The 14,451-nt window shown below is 47.4% G+C and overlaps 1 protein-coding gene across 1 annotated transcript in view; it reads right to left on the bottom strand.

Moving 5' to 3' along the window:
- Positions 1 to 14,451, bottom strand: part of LOC117514925 (voltage-dependent calcium channel subunit alpha-2/delta-1) — a 301,141-nt gene that overhangs the window by 232,162 nt on the left and 54,528 nt on the right.

The raw sequence follows: 14,451 nt of genomic DNA, 5'->3' as shown, positions 1-14,451 counted from the left end.
ATGTAATCTTCATGCACCTGTAACAAAGGAATGAGATGAGAATGGCAAAGGTTAAGACATCATGGGTGCAGTGACACTGTGAATAAATCGGCATAACCTGTCTGTGACACAACTAACAATGAAAGGATTTCACATGAAAATATTTTTGTGCATGCAAATCCTTTAATTCTCTTAAATAAGTACCAGAAATATATTCAAACACAAACTCAATGCATACTGAAATGATACCATTAATACTGCATGAGAATCACAGGTGCTTACTGCATACAAATGATCTCTCGCCACAGTGTTCTGTTCACACTGATGACATCAGTAGCTATAAATTCTGAAGCAAACATATTTCATTTTTTTTACGAATAGTTAATACTGCACTGTGGACCGTTGGAAAATTATGATAGGAAATAATGTAATAACAAAGGGTGTATTCCTAGGCTTCGGAAATACCTAAATGCTGTGAGTTGACAGCGGTGGTGGCTGGTGGTATTGATTTAGGAATTAACTGCCGGGCTACATTACTTTTCACTAGGTGTACCTTGTGAACTGGCAACAGAGTGTATATTTGTGTATAACCTTGCCAACTCTTCCACTCACACACAAACACACACACACTGGATGACAATAATTAATCAATGATGATCATGGCATAGAACTGTTCAGGCAGCCATTCACAGTGTGTTATTATTAGGCTATAGTAGCATGTCTAATGTAGTTGAACCATGGAGATGCTTGCCACATTCTGTTAAATCACTGGCTTCTTGATTTGAATTCAGCCTATGACCCTCACTTTGATGTAAAGCTTTGAATACTCCAGAAGGCTTTGGCTGCTATCTTTGCTTCAAATTTTGTGATATCCTACCTTGATATCTAACGTTGTCAATCGATAACCAGGTATTGCAGCTTTGTTAGTCCACAGCCAGCTTCTTGTTTTGAATTCAACCAGCGAAGCATTTTGAGTCAAAACTACAAAGCCTATTTCAAGATTGCGAAGAGTGCATTGCATTCATCATTGCTTTGAAAGATGTGATGTGTAACAATTGCAAAAGCACACAGACAAAATAAGACAAAAGTAACTGCAAGTTGGACTTGGCAGACAAAGGCCATAGCGATCATAAACGTAACAATAATTTTTCAAGCCAGAGTGACAGAAGGTGAGTGAAACTCCTGCACTGGGAAAGAGTGTTTTTCCCTTGTCTAAAAAATTTTGATAAAAAAACATGAAACATGATATGACTTGGTCGAGGACACAATGAGCTGCTTTGAAGGCCCGGTCACACGGCACATGGCGATCGCTGGAAAAAAAGTCACAAAGTCACAAATTGTTGAGAAAAAGTGGACAAATGAGCCTGTACTTCTCCCATCACTGAAAAGCCTGCAAGTCCCGAGGGTATAAAAGAACAAAACAAAACCAAAAGTAACAAAAGAAAAATGAAGCGAACTGCAACCTTGATGCTTTAAACAAAATCAAAACGAAACATACAAACAACGGGTATCAGACCAAGCGCCAACCTGTGATTAAGTCTGCAGCCAGCCTGTGCTCTCCACAGTACCTGCAGCTGCAAGATCTGGTTGTTTTAACAACAGCTTTGTCTTCACGGCTGCAACGTGCGTAAATAGTTAAAGTAGTTGATAAAACGTTCTTGCCATGATTTTTTTTTTTTCCAGTATGAAAATGCTGCTTTTCGTCCCACACATGGATGAGTCATGTTCAGCTCATCGGATCTTTAGTTATTGATCCGTTCAGATATTGTCAACGTTTCTGCAAAACGTAGTACTTGGGAGATTCGACGAAATTGAACGACAATCAGACTGATGGTATGGCTGATGGTATGGGAACTATGCAAACTACGAGGAACCGTCAAGACAAACCGTCAAAGCAAAATGGAATGCAAACGAAGTGAAGTTGTCATTGGGATTCATTCACATTTTTCAGCAGTTTGAAAATTCTGATGAAGTGCAAGCCACAGGAAGAAAGCTGGATGACGGTTAAACAATGTTTCCAGAGATTTCTTGCTTCATTTTGGTTTCGGTGTCCTTCGTTAGTGTCGTGTGACCGGGGCTCGAGGAAAGGTTTGATGTTGTATGGCTCAACCTCAGGTCACATGATTGTGAAATTTACGACCTTACACAGACTGTCATATCTGAAATGGAATGTGTCCTTCCCACTGTCGCCAAGTGCTTGCTCATAGGGGGTTGTTTTGATCGTTGGGGTTTTTCTGTAATTATTATATGGCTTTTGCTGTTGTGTGGGCGGCTGAAGAGGAGGTACTGCTGGCCCACCACCACCAGATGGCGCCCTGCTTGGAGTGCGGGCTTCAAGCACGAGAGGGCGCCGGAGCCACTGGGAGTGACAGCTGTCACTCATCCTCAGCACCAGCTGTCACTCATTCATCTCATCACCATCACCATAAAGGCCGGACTGCAACTCCACCTCCTCGCCGAGAAATCAGCTACCATTCAGGTAATTTTCTCTGCTGACTCAAAAACATTGAGTAATAATCTGAACTTCTTTGCAGCCGTTTTCCTGTGGTGTGTCCTTGTCTGTGGGATTGGCGTTTGGTGTGATCAGCGACGGCTTCGCTTCACACCCCAACCAGATAAGTGGTTAGACAGGAGCTGCACGAGTGTGTGATTGGAGGTGGAGGTGCTCCCTCCTTACTGAACACTGAATGTGGGATTACTGAGTGTGCGAACTCACACTCATCAGGACTGTCTCTGTTTTCTGCCAGCAGTACCGGGTCTGACTGCTGAAGACAGCGGCCACCTGGGGCGCAGGGCTTGGCGGCTCCGGTGTTCTTCAGCTCCGTTGGTGGTGGAAGCTGTGTGGGGATCCGGCTCTTCTCTCGCCAGGCATCTTCTATCGTCGAGCCTGCCCACACGTCACCTGGTGTATGATTGACAGTCCACCATATTGTTATTGTCTGTACGTCGTTGTGCGATTCACAACATTAAATTGTTACTTTTGGCTTATCCATTGTCCGTTCATTACTGCCCCCTGTTGTGGGTCCGTGTCACGACATTTTCACAACAGGATTTCTTGGCCAGCGTCATGGATCCCGAGGGGCGTCAACCATCGCTTGAACAGCCAATGGAAGAGCGAGGTGCACAGGCGCCAGCAGGAGGCGTGTTGGGTGAGCTGCAGCACATCTTAACCGCCTTTACCACTCGGTTGGACTTAGTTACCGAGCAGGTCAGTGTTCTCAATCATAGGATGGAGGCTCTCACCGCCCAGGTGGAAGCGCGTGCTCAGGGCGCTGCTGCAGCACCTCCTCCTGCTGACCGTGTGCCAGAAACAGACATTCCACTGGTCGTTCAACGAACCCCCCAACCGTCCCCTGAAGCATACATAAGCCCTCCGGAGCCGTATGGAGGCTGTGTGGAGACGTGCGCGGACTTCTTGATGCAGTGCTCGCTCGTCTTTTCACAGCGTCCCGTCATGTACGCGTCAGACGCTAGCCAGGTGGCTTACGTTATAAATTTGCTTCGAGGAGAGGCACGCACCTGGGCTACGGCGCTTTGGGAGCAGAATTCACGGCTCCTAACGGTTTATACTGAGTTTGTGAGGGAGTTCTGACAGGTGTTCTACCACCCTCATAGAGGCGAGACCGCTTCAAGTGTGCTGCTGTCGATACGGCAGGGGCGTCGGAGCGCAGCGAAGTATGCAGTCGACTTCCGCATCACGGCAGCGCGAGCCGGCTGGAATGCTGTTGCGCTCCGCGCCGCCTTTGTAAACGGACTGTCTCTGGTCCTTAAGGAGCACCTGGTGGCGAAGGACGAGCCGCGGGATTTAGATGGGCTTATCGACCTGGTTATACGGTTAGACAACCGATTAACGGAACACTGACGGCAGCGAGACGAAGGGTGTGGTCAGGTACAAGCCGTCCCTCTTCCTCCAGGGTCTGAAAGGAAGCCGACTTCCCCACGCTCCACTGCCAGGGCTCGACACGTGACAACAGCTCCCCCTGCTGACGTTGCTATGGAAACGAGCAGGGCCAAAAAACGATCAGATCAGAGACAAAGGAGGCTGATCCGTGGAGAGTGTTTTCTCTGCAGCTCTACCGAGCACACACAGAGAGAATGCCCCAAATGGTCAAAACAGCAGCACTCGTCCTTAGAGACTGGGCTAAGGGTGGGTCACAACACCCACGTGGGGAGACCCCGACGATCTGCACGAATCCCAGTCACGATCCTGAGTGGGGATCTAAGCCTTCACACCCCAGCACTGGTGGACACGGGGTCAGAGGGGAATCTGCTGGATAGCAGATGGGCAAAGGAGGTTGGGCTCCCTCTAGTGGCCTTACCGTCACCATTGTCGGTGCGGGCGCTAGATGGCACCCTTCTTCCACTAATCACACACCAGACACAGCCAGTGACATTGGTGGTGTCTGGGAATCACAGGGAGGAGATTGTGTTTTATGTAACACCTTCTACCTCCCGAGTGATTTTGGGTTTTCCATGGGTGTTAAAACACAATCCCCGGATTGATTGGCCATCTGGGGTTGTGGTTCAGTGGAGCGAAACCTGCCACCGGGAGTGTTTAGGATCCTCGGTTCCACCCGGTTGGACAGCTAAGGAGGAGGTTTTAGTCCCCCCCAATCTGGCGGCGGTGCCGGCTGAGTACCACGACCTTGCTGACATCTTCAGCAAGGATCTGGCACTCACGCTGCCCCCGCACCGTCCGTATGATTGTGCCATTGATTTGATACCGGGCGCTGAGTACCCGTCCAGCAGGCTGTACAACCTCTCACGTCCGGAACGCGAATCAATGGAGACCTACATCCGGGACTCGTTAGCTGCCGGGTTGATCTGGAACTCCACCTCCCCGATGGGTGCTGGTTTCTTTTTTGTGGGCAAGAAGGACGGCGGACTCCGTCCATGCATTGATTACAGAGGGCTGAACGAGATCACGGTAGCAACTGATACCCGTACCTCTGTTGGATTCAGTGTTCACGCCCCTGCATGGAGCCCAAATTTTCACGAAATTGGATCTTAGGAATGCTTATCACCTCGTTCGGATCCGGGAGGGAGACGAGTGGAAGACGGCATTTAACACCCAGTTAGGTCACTTTGAGTACTTGGTCATGCCGTTCGGCCTCACCAATGCGCCCGTGACGTTCCAGCATTGGTTAATGACGTCTTGCGGGACTTCCTGCATCGGTTTGTCTTCGTATATCTAGACGATATACTCATCTTTTCTCGGATCCTGAGACCCATGTTAAGCATGTACGTCAGGTCCTACAGCAGTTGTGGAGAACCGGCTGTTTGTGAGGGCGAGAAGTGTGAGTTCCACCGCACTTCTTTGGTCCTTCTTGGGGTTCATAATCTCCTCCAACTCCGTCGCTCCTGATCCGGCCAAGGTTGCGGCGGTGAGAGATTGGCCCCAACCAACGAACCGTAGGAAACTACAACAGTTCCTCGGTTTTGCAAATTTCTACCGGAGGTTCATCAAGGGCTACAGTCAGGTAGTTAGCCCCCTGACAGCCCTGACCTCCACAAAAGTCCCCTTCACCTGGTCGGATCGGTGCGAAGCCGCGTTTAGGGAGTTGAAACGCCGGTTCTCGACTGCACCGGTTCTGGTGCAGCCCGATCCCAAGCACCAGTTTGTTGTTGAAGTGGATGCCTCTGACTCAGGGATAGGAGCCGTGCTATCCCAGAGCGGGGAGTCCGATAAGGTTCTCCATCCATGTGCCTACTTTTCCCGCAGGTTGACCCCAGCTGAACGGAACTATGACGTCGGCAATTGGGAACTTCTTGCGGTGAAGGAGGCTCTTGAGGAGTGGAGACACCTGTTGGAGGGAGCATCGGTACCATTTACGGTTTTCACGGACCATCGGAACCTGGAGTACATCCGGACCGCGAAGCGTCTGAACCCCAGGCAAGCCCGCTGGTTGCTGTTCTTCGGGCGTTTTGACTTCCGGATCACCTACCGCCCCGGGACTAAGAACCAACGATCTGACGCCCTGTCCCGGGTGCATGAAGAGGAGGTCAAGACCGAGCTGTCAGACCCCCCTGAAACCATCATCCCCGAGTCCACTGTCATGGCCACCCTTACCTGGGACGTGGAGAAGACCGTCTGGGAGGCCCTGACACGGAGCCCGGACCCGGGGACAGGTCCGAAGGACAAACTGTACGTCCCACCAGAGGCCAGGGCTGCGGTCCTTGACTTCTGTCACGGTTCCAAGCTTTCCTGTCACCCAGGGGTGCGAAGGACCATGGCAGTGGTCCGGCAGCGCTTCTGGTGGGCATCTATGGAAGCCGACGTCCGGGAGTATGTCCAGGCCTGCACCACCTGTGCCAGGGGCAAAGTCGACCATTACAAGGCCCAAGGCCTCCTCCAGCCTCTGCCTGTGCCTCGTCACCCCTGGTCTCATATCGGCCTGGACTTTGTCACGGGCCTCCCGCCGTCCCAGGGCAACCCACCATCTTAACGATAGTGGGACCGGTTCTCCAAGGCGGCCCACTTCGTGGCCCTCCCGAAGCTCCCGACGGCCCAGGAGACTGCAGACCTCCTGGTCCACCACGTTGTGCGTCTGCATGGGATTCCAGCAGACATTGTCTCAGACGTGGTCCTCAGTTCTCCTCCCAGGTCTGGAGGGAGTTTCTGCAGGGAACTGGGGGCCACCGTCAGTCTCTCCTCTGGGTACCCCCCCAGACAACGGGCAGGCAGAGCGGACGAACCAGGAACTGGAGCAGGCCCTCCGCTGCGTGACCTCCGCGCACCCGACGGCCTGGAGTGACCATCTGGCCTAGATTGAGTACGCTCATAATAGCCAAGTTTCATTTGCCACCGGCCTCTCCCCATTTGAGGTGTGTTTGGGGTACCAGCCCCCATTGTTTCCGCTAGTGGAGGGAGAGGTCGGGGTGCCCTCAGTCCAGGCCCATCTGAGGAAGTGCCGTCGGGTGTGGCATACCGCCCGCTCTGCCCTGCTCAGAGCCCGGACGAGGGCTAAGGCCCAAGCAGACCGCCGGCGTTCCCTGGCCCCTGCATACCAGCCCGGGCAGGCTGTTTGGTTATCCACAAAGGACATACCTCTGCAAACGGAATCCCAAAAGCTGAAGGACAGATTTATAGGACCCTTCACCATCGTGAAGTATTTGGTGGACTGGGAAGGATATGGACCCGAAGAACGCTCCTGGGTGAAGAGGAGCTTCATCCTGGACCCAAGCCCTCCTGGCCGAATTCTACGCCCGGCACCCGGACAAGCCTGGGGGGGTCCTGTTGTGTGGGCCGCTGAAGAGGAGATACTGCTGGCCCACCACCACCAGATGGCGCCCTGCTTGGAGTGTGGCTTCAAGCACGAGAGGGCACCGGAGCCACTGGGAGTGACAGCTGTCACTCATCCTCAGCACCAGCTGTCACTCATTCATCTCATCACCATAACCATAAAGGCCGGACTGCAACTCCACCTCCTCGCCGAGAAATCAGCTACCATTCAGGTAATTTTCTCTGCTGACTCAAAAACATTGAGTAATAATCTGAACTTCTTTGCAGCCATTTTCCTGTGGTGTGTCCTTGTCTGTGGGATTGGCGTTGGTGTGATCAGCGACGGCTTCGCTTCACACCCCAACCAGATAAGTGGTTAGACAGGAGCTGCACGAGTGTGTGATTGGAGTGGAGGTGCTCCTCCTTACTGAACACTGACTGTGGGATTACTGAGTGTGCGAACTCACACTCATCAGGACTGTCTCTGTTTTCTGCCAGCAGTACCGGGTCTGACTGCTGAAGACAGCGGCCACCTGGGGCGCAGGGCTTGGCGGCTCCGGTGTTCTTCAGCTCCGTTGGTGGTGGAAGCTGTGTGGAGATCCGGCTCTTCTCTCGCCAGGCGTCTTCTATCGTCGAGCCTGCCCACACGTCACCTGGTGTATGATTGACAGTCCACCATATTGTTATTGTCTGTACGTCGTTGTGCGATTCACAACATTAAATTGATACTTTTGGCTTATCCATTGTCCGTTCATTACCGCCCCCTGTTGTGGGTCCGTGTCACGACACTTTCACAACATTTGCCTTGCAATATGAAGCACCTTGGGGCAACTGTTGTTGTGATTTGGCGTATATAAATTGATTTGATTTGATTTGATATGACCGATGACCCAAACAGAAAGTGGGCTTTATTCTTAGTAATGAAATAAAATTAAATTTAATAAAAACACTGACATAAAGTGTTGGAATAAATTTAAATGCATACTGAGACTGAGAGGCACTTACATAGTCTGACTCTGAGCAAACTATGTAGCTCCTATTTATTAATTATGTTGTAATATATTTTCTCAATATTTTGAGGGGCAGTGCCAAGTGACAGTCCACCCCTGGTTGATAGATGGATAGATAGAGAGAGATAGAAAAATAGATAGATATCAAATTAAAGGGCATAAAATGAGGACAAACTTATTAAAATTGGTGAATGTTACTGCATCAGATACTGTAGGTGTTGATCACTCTCCACTGCCTATAGATCAATATATGCCGATCAAGAGACCTTATTACTGAGATGGCATATTTTGCAGCTGGCGTGGGAATGCCTCGTGGTCTCCTAGGAAGAGTTAGAGGATGTGGCTGAGGATAGAGAAGTGTGGGATCAGATGCTTGATCCCAGATTAGTGGCATAAAATTAATTAATGAATGCTGATACAACAGATCAATTCAAAACAACTCTGTTTTGCCTATGTAATATTGTAACAGTTCTGGATGAATTAGGAGCAGGTGTGGTTATCAGTGAAAGACAGATCGTTCCTCATAGAAATGTACTAAATCGGGGAGTAAAAGCATTTTCTGATTGTTTCATAGTGGTGATGTTCTAAAACTCAGGTAAAAGTTATACCTTTACACAACCATGCATTTGGTGCAGTAGATTACCATACCTGATAAAGAGAATTCATGACTGGGTTGGCAAATAACGCACGGCAAAAGTTTCACTTCTCCATTGGTGATTTTGTGTCTGACTTCTCCCTGCTATCTTGTGGCAGTCTCTGGGGTTTCATTCTCAAGCCCTTACTCTTTTTGATTTTTTAACAGCTTCAACAATGCATATAATTAATATAACCTAGTGGCCTCTGTGTGTGTGTGTGTGTGTGTGGGTGTGTGTGTGTGTGTGTTGTGTGTGTGTGTGTGTGTGTGTGTGTGTGTGTGGTGTGTGTGTGTGTGGTGTGTGTGTGTGTGTGTGTGGTGTGTGTGTGTGTGTGTGTGTGTGTGTGGCTTTGATCACAGAGAAATTGGGAAGAGCAGAAATTTTCTATAAGTTATAAGTTTGGTATAGGTATTTGGTTCAAGAATGATGCTGTGAAATGGAAAGTTATTAAGACTAATATTTTTAGAGAAATTAGGGATATTAGCTAACAACAATGAACAGTGGACATTCTGCTGCAATGAGAGTTTGGGGTTTTAATGTTGTTACTGCGGTTCTTGATAGTTTTAACAGTGTTATTAGTGTTTTGAATATTGTGTGTTGTCGTTCAATTGGTTTAGTCAGTTTAGTTAAGTGTTATGTTGCCATTACCATGAGTGGGAACTGCAGTGCATTTGATGTCGTCTGCCACTGTGTCTGTTTGTGGGTGTGGAAAAATAAAGGCACCTGCTTGGGACAGAATGCAGAAAAAAAAGCTCCTGCTCGATTTTTGTTCTATATTAAAAGAGAAATGCCATCTGTGTACATGTTGTGTGAGGGTGCATATAACCCTAAAAATACATGAATGATAAAGAAAGTAAAAAGATTTATTTCCATTGTGGTCCATTTAAAAATCAAATGATAAAATAGAAGTAATATAAAATAAGAGTAATAATAATAATAATAATAATAATAATAATAATAATAATAATAATACTGATAAAATAATAATGAAAATGATAACAATAATAGCGTGCATAAGATAACAACACCTAACAATTTATAAATACATTAACAGTAAACAAACATTCAAAAAATTATGGAATGAACAGGAAAAAAAAGTTGAGTTTTTCCTTCTAAAAACTGTTGAGGTCTAAGGTTAAGGTTTAAAACCATTCTGGACTCACACGTCATTCCAACTCATTATAGAAATTTTGCACAATTATTACCACCCTTGAAAAATGTCAGCTACCTATTTTATAACCACTACCCAATCTAGAACCTGTGGATCCCCACGGGCAACACATTAGTATCATTTATATGCAGATGCCATCCAACTTCACTTTACATTTAAGCCAAGTGAGACTGTTAAATTATCGACAATACATGATTGCCTCAGGGCCATCGAGACTGGGTTCCAGAAAACCTTTTCAGCGGAAATGCAGACACATCAGAGATTCTGACTGTAGCCTCTAAAAGTCAGTTTCTACTATCCACCAAAATATACCTCTTTCCTCTGCTCCCCACTCAAACTTGCAAAACCATGGAGTTATACCTGACCCGTGTAAAGCAACTAATGAGATCATGCTTCTACCATGTAAGTAATGTCAGTAAACTGAGAGCAGAGGTTTTATATATTGCGCTACACATGCGATTTGTGTTTTCATCATTGGAGAAGTCTTCACTAGACTGTTTATACGAGGTCTGTCAATAAAGCAACGGTCCTTTTTATTTTTTTCAAAAACTATATGGATTTCATTCATATGTTTTTACGTCAGACATGCTTGAACCCTCGTGCGCATGCATGAGTTTTCCACGCCTGTCGGTGACGTCATTCGCCTGTGAGCACTCCTTGTGGGAGGAGTCGTCCAGCCCCTCGTCGGAATTCCTTTGTCTGAGAAGTTTGCTGAGAGACTGGCGCGTTGTTTGATTCAAAATTTTTTCTGAACCTGTGAGACACATCGAAGTGGACACGGTCGAAAAATTAAGCTGGTTTTCAGTGAAAAATTTTAACGGCTGATGAGAGATTTTGAGGTGATACTGTCGCTTTAAAGGACTTCCCACGGCTGCGAGACCGTCGCTCAGCGCTCTCAGCCGCCGTCGTCAGCCTGTGAAGCTGAAAACCTACCACATTTCAGGCTCTACTGATCCAGGACGTCGTGAGAGACAGAGAAGCTCAGAAGAAGTCGGTTTTCAGCATTTTATCCGGATATTCCACTGCTAAGGAGATTTTTTTAATGAAAGACTCGTGCGGACGGGTCCGCGCGTCTGGACGCAGCCGACGCGGTGCGGTGGCAACAGGGAAAAACCACCTCCGTGTGATAACCATTTGTAAAATCCAGGCGGCTTTTGATGGCTTTCAGTGGAGTGAGTATATGAGAAATTGTTTAACAGCAGGACATGTTCCAACTTGTCCTTAAGGCTTTCAACAGAGGTGTTTTTCCTGTGGCAGAGCGTCGCGTCAGCTGCGAGCCGACGCGCGGACCTGTCCGCACGTCTTTCATTAAAAAAATCTCCTTTAACAGTGGAATATCCGGATAAAATGCTGAAACCGACTCTTCTGAAACTTCTCTGTTCTCTCACGACGTCCTGGATCAATAGAGCCTGAAATGTGGAGGTTTTCAGCTTGAACAGGCTGACGACGGCGGCTGAGAGCGCTGCACGACGTCTCGCTCCGTGGGAAGTCCCTTAAAGCGACAGAATCACCTCAAAATCTCTCATCAGCCGTTAAAATTTTCACTGAAAACCAGCTTAATTTTTCGAACCGTGTCCCCTTCGATGTGTCTCACAGGTTTAGAAAAAAGTTTGATCAAACAACGCGCCAGTCTCTCAGCAACTTCTCAGACAAAGGAATTCCGACGAGGGCTGGACGACTCCTCCCACAAGGAGTGCTCACAGGCGAATGACGTCACCGACAGGCGTGGAAAAACTCACGCATGCGCACGAGGGTTCAAGCATGTCTGACGTAAAACATATGAATGAAATCCATATAGTTTTTGAAAAAAATAAAAAGGACCGTTACTTTATTGACAGCCCTCGTAGGCCATTCAAAATGGTCACCACGTCAAATCAATGGTCCATATCATACTCAGATCTCTTCACGGACACACAATTATTTTCAGGATCCAATCTAAAATTTTCACACACATGTACAGCACATCCAGAAAGTATTCACAGAGCTTAATTTTTTCCACATTTTTTATGTTGCACTCTTATTCCAAAATGGATGAAATTTGATTCTTCCCTTAAAATTCTACACACAATACCCCATAATGCCAATGTGAAAAAACAACTTTTTTTTTGGAGAGAGAGATTTTTGCAAATTTATAAAAAATAAATAAATAAATAAAATCATATATACATACGTATTCACAGCCAGTGCCATGAAGCTCAAAACTGAGCTTAGGTGCATCCTGTTACCACTGATCATCCTTGAGATGTTTCTACAGCTTAATTAGAGTCCACTTGGGGTAAATTCATTTGACTGGACATGATTTGGAAAGACACACACCTGTCAACATGTAAGAGCACAAACCAAGCATGAAGTCAAAGGAATTATCTGTAGACCTCCAAGACAGGATTGTCTCAAGGAACAAATCTGACATAGGAACAGTTTCTATCCAGAGGCCAGCACACTGATGAACAACTTAACCTGTCAAAAAACTTGCTAATTCATCTACCTCAGTATAGTTTAACTTCAATCTGTTATCTGTCTCACATATGCTTTTCTTTTTCTCTTATTGCACATTTTATTTTTTTCCTTATACATGTCATTTGCACAGTTTCTTACTGTGAATTATTCAGTGTTTAGTGTATATTTATACATGCCATACAGAGTGCACCTCAAACTCAAAATTCTGTGGATACTTGAGAAAAGAAAAAAAAAAGCTGATTCTGAAATCTGGAGAAGAATCTGGGGACAGAAACATTTCTGCTGCTTTCAAGGTCCCAGTGAGCACAATGCCCTCCATCATTCATAAATGGAAGATGTTCATATCCACCAGGTCTCTTCCTAGAGCTGACCGCCCGTCGAAACTGAGTGATCGGGGGAGAAGGACCTTAGTTGGGGAAGTAACCAAGAACCCGATGGTCTCTTTGTCAGAGCTCCAGCATTCCTCTGTGGAGAGAGGAGAACCTTCCAGAAGGACAACCATCTCTGCAGCAATTCACCAATCAGGCCTGTATGGTAGAGTGGCCAGACGGAAGCCACTCCTCAGTAAAAGGTACATGGCAGCCCACCTGGAGTTTGCGGAATGGAACGTGAAGGACTCTCAGACCAAGACAAACAAAACTCTCTGGTCTGAAGAGACAAAGACTGAACTCTTTGGTGTGAATGCCAGGTGTCATGTTTGGAGGAAAGGATTCAAGGATTCAAAGGATTCAAAATAATTTTATTGTCATATGCACAAAGGAACATGTTCCCTGCACAATGAAATGTTTTTACTGCATTTAACCCATCCTAATTGCCAGTTAGGGGCAGAAGTCGCCTTTAGGCGCCCGGGGACCAGCTCCAGATGTATATCCTGCCTTAGGTCAACAGCAGGGCTGAGCAAACCATGACCGGCCTCATGACGACAGACGACACACACATAACACACAACACACATAAGTCGGCCCGGTACATGAACACATATAAAAAGCACACACAAGGTAAAACTTGGGAAAGAAAAACCTTCATTGCTGCTGCATTGAATCATGCAGCAATGCAGGAAAAAAACCATCAGCACAATGAACAATGATCACACACAACAACAGGACGAGAGACGACGACCGAGATTTGTAAGAGTCCAGTTATCAGACAGAACACCCGGAGGCCACCTTTAGGCGCCATCAACGGCCTTGTTCGTCCATTCTGGAGGGAGGAGGGGCCCAACCCTGTCCACAGTCAACGTCAGAGCTGGAGAAGCTGAGGGCGGGGGAAGACCAGGGGAGTGAGGCATGAGCGTTGTTCTTCTTCCAGGAGGTTTTTATCACAGCGGCCTTGAAGTGCAGCTGTGTTTTGGGAAGCCGAATGAAAATCCAGATTAGCAGACGCCTGAAAGATTCCACAGTCTGAGACAGAGTGGCTTTCAATACATGAATTAGGAGAGGAGATGTGGTCATTACTGACGATCAATGCGGTTTTCCAGTGCAGCCATTCTTACAGAGATGGTATCCAACGCGCGGTTAACACCCGCCGACTGAGCTGACACTGCCCTTCCAATCGAATCAATCATGTGGGGCAGCCTGGACGGGCCAATTATTGCCGCTTCCACTTTCTTAATTTTCCGGTAAACCAGCGCTATGCCCGCTCCACACAGCAGGAACTCGGTCACCACCATGCCAAATATATACACATCTTTGACGTCCTCCACAGACAGCATGTAAAGGCACATGACCTGCCATTTCCTCCAACTGTCCATCACGTAACCCATCACATGTGTCCCGGCAGGACAGGTCGGGTCCTCCGCTCCCGAGTGTCTTGTAGAAAAAAGTGTCAATTGCATTCAGAGACCACTTTAACAGATCCATTTTTGCTGTTTCCAGAAAAGTAAAGCTGGCAGCCTCACAGACAACACGCCACAGAAGCAGGAAAGATAAGGAGGGAGGGAGAAGAGAAAAATGCAACCGTCTCGGCCGAGAGCAAGGA

The sequence above is a fragment of the Thalassophryne amazonica genome, chromosome 8 (genome assembly GCF_902500255.1).
Source record: "Thalassophryne amazonica chromosome 8, fThaAma1.1, whole genome shotgun sequence".
Taxonomy (NCBI): domain Eukaryota; kingdom Metazoa; phylum Chordata; class Actinopteri; order Batrachoidiformes; family Batrachoididae; genus Thalassophryne; species Thalassophryne amazonica.
The sequence above is the reverse complement of the archived record's forward strand: the minus strand, read 5'-3'. Positions and strand labels throughout refer to the sequence as shown.